The sequence below is a fragment of the Macaca nemestrina genome, chromosome 16 (genome assembly GCF_043159975.1).
Source record: "Macaca nemestrina isolate mMacNem1 chromosome 16, mMacNem.hap1, whole genome shotgun sequence".
Classification (NCBI taxonomy): Eukaryota; Metazoa; Chordata; class Mammalia; order Primates; family Cercopithecidae; genus Macaca; species Macaca nemestrina.
Window position 1 is genome coordinate 40,094,981 of NC_092140.1, and position 6,343 is coordinate 40,101,323.

Sequence of the window (6,343 nt, forward strand, 5' to 3'; positions counted from 1 at the left end):
AAGCTACTAAAAGTCATGCAAATAAGATAATGTAGGTTGTATATCTCTATGATGAGTTTTCTAGTATCCTCCAATATTTGGAAAATATCACACAAGGAAATGCTATGAAAAAACTATTGTCAAAATTGGGTTGCAAACCTATTTCTAAAAGTATCAACATGCGCCAGTTTCAATTTACTACCACATTATCTGGACTCTATAAGGAGATGAAACTTGAAAATTATTTTAGCCATCCACTTCATATAGCACTGCTTTCAGTAAGATCATTTTTTTGTTTCCATTGTAAATGACTCTAACCAAAAAGATCTTCCTTTCAGAAGATTTCCATATAGTACTGGTAGTCTGTTTCTGCCTCATGTTTTATGCATGAAGCTGCTGCATAAAAAAAAATTCTGTCAATTGAACAAGTTCAATAGGAAATTAAAGACTTATTTTCTTCAGAGAGAAAAATGTGTGACAGTTCTTATGCATAAATACGCAAATGCACTTCTCATTGCCAAGATTTTCCAAAGAAAGCTTCAGTTTGTTCAAACAATAGACTAGCTCCTAGATCTTCTAGCTACAGGAACTTGTGGTCCTTGGTAAATATTAGCAGAACAGGCCTATTCACAAAGGCCACACACCTGACCATCTGATTTCAAACACACAATGTACCCTCACCACTTCTGGGAAAGACCAGCCTTGAATTTTTTTATAGGTTGGACATAGTGAAAAGGAACCAAGGTTCTGCTTGTCCAATTTTCACCAGCAACGAGTTTGGTAAACTCTGTTCATTACCCGTGCAGGCTGGAGACCAGCTGAGGAGAAAAGAAATTTAAAGTTTTTTTCATAGGCATTTTAATGTAAGCAGATAATTATTACTGTAATTATTGATTTCATTTATTTTCCTATTAGTACCACCCCACAGGCTAATTTTATAAAATGAGTTGAGCTTGTAGATATCAATCAAGACTAATTATTTCTTTCTTTATTACTAAAAATCATGCCTTGTCTCTTCCTGTGAGAACAAGTTTTATATTTTTAATTTGTTTCTCATATATTTATGTGTCAGTAATTGGTTCATCTATTCGTCTAATGTCTACCAAAATCTTTCCTATTTATCATTAAAAAGAGCTAGAAAATATACTGAATGTCTTCCTAAGGACAAATTGCTGTATAGTGATGGCAAAGATTTGACTATTCTTTTTCTTCTTTATGTTTTGATAAACAATTATAGCTATTATTAATCAAATTGTCTCAGCTACAGTGAAGATAATGAATAGCATTTTTTAAGCCTCTATCTGGAGAAATGAGGACAGATTACTTTATTTATTTATTTATTTATTTATTTATTTATTTATTTTTTGAGACGGAGTCTCACGCTGTTGCCCAGGCTGGAGTGCAGTGGCGCGATCTCGGCTCACTGCAAGCTCCGCCTCCTGGGTTCACGCCATTCTCCTGCCTCAGCCTCCTGAGTAGCTAGGACTACAGGCGCCCGCCACCGTGCCCGGCTAATTTTTTGTATTTTTAGTAGAGACGGGGTTTCACTGTGGTCTCGATCTCCTGACCTTGTGATCCTCCCGCCTCGGCCTCCCAAAGTGCTGGGATTACAGGCTTGAGCCACCGCGCCCGGCCAGATTACTTTATAGAACATACAAGTGTTTGTCTCCATGCTTTCCAGAAGGTTTCACATGAATATATTTATATTTTTTTCTCTTAGCCTTATGTGCTTGGTACCCTCCACATTTGTCATTTATAGGTATATCTTTCTCAATTTACAAAATGAAGATATCAGCCAGGGTTGACTCTTTGACAAAGAAACAAACCCAGTGAATGTTTGACTAGCATTCAATTATACTCTTGTAGGTTAAAGCTTCAAATGATATTTTCTGCATATATGCAACACTTGGGAGGACCATAACATCCAGACTTGCTCATGGTTTTTCCTTAGGCTATCCAAATAAGAAAACAAGTCTGTATTTTCCAGACAATGAGGCTGAAAACAGTGTAAAGAAGTGTGATGATTCAGGTCAATGAGGTAATTGCAGAAACGTCATGACAACCAAAATTAAAATGAGCAGTTTCCCATTTGCATGTGCCAGCAATTCCTCTCAGGAAATCTTTCTGGTTGCTTTTTGCTCCTATTAGATGGGATAATGTGGCTACAAATTATATCCAACTGAAAGAGGATTGACTCATCCTCAGCAGGTATTGTGGGAGCAGATAAATCCCAAAAGGACAACAGTCAGAGAAACAGCTGAGAACAAAGCAAAACACCCACAAACATGCACACACATACATATTATTACATCACATAATAGATTATACAATTAATATACATATGTTAATTTTTCTCTCCCTTTTCTACTGTGATAATGCTTGGTGATCATTTTAAATCTTTCAAAATAAAAAGTTCCTCTTAACTTCACACCACTCTAACTTGCTTCATGATTTATTATATATACTATAGTACAAAATGATTCTGAAGACCGTGGCATCTTCCTTTTATTTACTCAAATGTTCTCTAGGACAGTAATGTCATCAGAAGGTACCTTCCTCCCATCTGGTCATGGCCTTCACAGTAATGAAAACTGGGTGTATAATACCATTATGGCCCTCCCTTGTGTTGGACATCCAGGTACACTTTTCTGAGTCTTCTGTAGCCAGGAGACATAAAAACAAATATCCTGTTCTTCCTCTACCTGTCTCTTCTCCGGTACCTCACAGGTTTGGAGGTCAACTGCAGCGAGGTGGTCTCTATACCAGAGTGGTGAGTCCTCAAATCCCAGTGAACTTAGGAAATGGGCATTATCCTCTGGAAGATGTTTATAGAGGTGACTCTTTTGGTAAATCCCTGGGACTCCTGTTGACATGGGAATTGCTTTCTTCCCTCATTTATTGGCATCTCACACTGCTGCTCATCAGCTCAATACAAATAAGTCATCACGGAGTTGGAGTTTCCTTATCGCCTGTTGCTGAACCAGGCAGCGTGGATTGGCATATTCACTGACTTCATGGCACAAAGCGCTACAAAAGCGGAACAACTTTTCATCAGTGCAAAAATGTTCCAAAAGATACTCTTTCTGTCCAATACACTTGTAAGTGCATTCCAGAATATAAAAAATAGAGAGAGATACATGTTCTGTTGAAAGATAATCTCCCAAAATATAAGTTTTTATATAAGACAGTGCTCTCAAGTCATAAATGGTAAATTCTTCTGAAAGTCACAGAGGAAATTACTCTTAAGACCTCTGTCTTGTTAAGTTACCATAGTAATCAAATCTCAACCTACTAAGGTAATTTTCTAAACATGTCAGAGCTTGAAAGTCTCTTGTAAACCTCTAAATACAAAGAAAAGCGTAAGTTTATTTATTGAAGTTCAAGCTGTAGAAATCTGACAGCTTTGAGGACTTTAAAAGATACTGAATCAACTGCTATAAAAGGAAAACCGTCTTGACAATTTTAATTCATATAGTATTACAACTGAAGAAACTATTTGGTGATTTATGAAGGGCACATTTGTGGGCTGGGTTTTGGAATTTTTGCGTGAAAAGTGAATTTGTACTCAGACTGTTTGAATTTTCAAAGACTCATGAGTTTGGCTGTAGGGGCATGCAACATTAGGTTTGGAAATATATGAAACAAATATTGCTATGCCTTAAGAATGTGATTTAACTGTCAATTTGCTTTGATACATAGATTTAAAGTTTTGAGTTATTTTATGTGTGCTATTCATGTATATCTGTATTGGAGGCATCCACTTGCTGCTTTAGAAGCTCCTGGAGAATAGAAATTATCTCCATGTAGCTCTCAGCAATTAATAAACACTGAAGGCAACTGGGCTTTTAATTCTTTTTAATGCTTAGTTACTTAATTCAATATCTACTCCATTCTATTTGGTCTCAAGTGTACTGTGTGTGAACAGAATAAACAAAAGACTGAATGAATGAAGTCAGATGTAACTCAGACAAAGTTTCTGGAATGGCTCCTTAAGAAAATCCTCTTCAAAGAATAGGATTCAAAAAAAGAGAGGACACATGATTTCTGAAATTAAAATCACCATCTAATTGGAGAAGATAAATATACACATGTGATTCATCCAGAGACTAATTACAAAGCAGCCTGTGAGCAAGTCTAAGATTGTTTAGTATACACTAAGTGTGCAGTTGCTAAACAGACGATGTGCAGATAAGCATCAGCTCTGGGCAAGTAGTGGTCCCTGTCTTCTCCTGAACTCCTACCTTCTATTAATATTTCAGCATTCCTCTTCCTTAGGAACTTATTCTCCAGGAGCTCAATCACTTTATGAACCAATATAAGAGAGACCTATGACATCCAAGATTTTCCCTTGTATTCCCTTTGAAACCAATATGTGTTTTGTTTCTTCTTGAACCAAATTATCAACTTTGCCATTATAACCTAATGGAGAGGGAAATTAGTTTAATGGGTCAGGTGATCTTTGAGTATCTCTCAAATCATTGAATGCAATCAACTTTCTTTCGTGCCTGCTGGCTCCATCTGTAATCAGCAGAGATTTCTTATACAGAGAAGAGTAACAGGCACCTGCCTGAAGGAGCTGTATTTGTATGCAAGGCACAGGAAAAACTGATGCTCCAACCTTCAGTGATTTGGTGAGGACTTGTCTTGGGCACAAAACTTAAGTCAGCACCAAATAACACAACAATCAGGATAGATAATCTTTTAATGCAATATTTTTTAAGATAAAATATATGCAAAAATATTCATGATAAAAACTACCAAAATTTTCAATAAAGGCAGGATCAGTACTACTGATTTTTTTCCGTTTGCCTCAAGCTCCAATATGACTTAGCATAGCAAGGTTACTAGTTCTATTTTTTAAAAAAATTATTTTTACTCATCGTGGATTTTCTTGCATTAATCTTAACTTTAAAAAGTTTCATTAAAATATTATTTGTCTTGATTATTGACATTTTTTATTACCCCCTTAAATTTTTCACCTGAGATAAGTGACTCATTCAGCTTACCTTTCCCCACTGATGATAAAGAGGAAAAGAGGGAAGATAAATTGCTATGGGGGACAAATGACGAATGTAGTTTCCAATAATGTCAGAATATTAAATTTGAGTTTTCCTGGAATAAAACAGTGATTTTAAAATAATAATAATAAAAAAAACAGAAAATAATAGATCTGGGATATAGTGATGTACATGGGAATTCTCATAACCACAAGAGGGCATCAATTAAAATTTTGAGAGAATATGCACTCCAAGAGAGTATGGAAGGAAAAATACAGAGAACTAAGGACTTATCTGAGGAGTTACCAATAGTTCTAAATGACAGATTTTTCTCTATGAATTATTATACTCAAAGCATATGACATTCTAGAACAGGAGTTCTTCAACTTGCACATGCATCTGAATCTCCTAGAGGGCTCTTTGAAATGCAGATTGCGGAGCCCACACCCAGGATTTTATTTCAGTAGATTTGAGGTGGGGGCTGGCATGTCTAACAAGTTCCCAGGAGATACTAAAACTTCTGATTCATGGGCCACTCCTTGAGAACCAGTGGGCTAGAATAAATAGATTCTATAACACAGTGGTTTGTTGAAAAATTTATGTAGTAAAATACACTATAGAGAAATCAAATTGTATTATTTCTTACTACTGTAAACTCTTAAGGAAGAAACTAAAATAATTCTTCCACCTCCCCTCAAGTTGGAGTAAGATAATAGAGAGCGGTGGGGATGGCCAACTGGAGATTACATGTCCAGTCTAAAGGTATTGAAGTTTAATTAAAACAAATCACTACGTGAGACAAACGATTTCTACCTTTAAAATTCTGGGCCCAACAAGAATATTAGACTGGATTGCCGGAGGCCAGGTGCAGTTGTGTGAACACTTTGGGAAGTTGAGAGGAGGATGGTTTGAGGCCAGGAGTTTGAGACCATCCTGGGCAACATAGTGAGACTCTGCCTCTACAAAATATTTAAAAATCAGCTGGGCATGGTGGTGAACACCTACAGTCCTAGCTACTCAGGAGGCTGAGGTGGGAGGATTGCTTGAGCCCAGGATTTAGAGGTTACAGTGAGCTATGATCTTGCCACTGCACTCCAGCCTGGGTGACAAAGACCACATCTCTAAAAATAAATTAAAAATAAAGAAATAAAAATAAACTGGATCACCTGAAAAAGAAAGGCTTTGGAGACCTGCTGATTTAAAATTTGGTAAGGGAACAACGAGGTTACTGGGAAATTGGTTTGACTCTTCAACTGAGAAGAAAAAGAGGCTTAGGGTGCACAAGTAACATAGGTCAGCGCCATTAAAATGTAGCCCCTTATTGCTGAAAGGACTAAGAACGATGTCCTGTGACCTAGGAAGCTCCG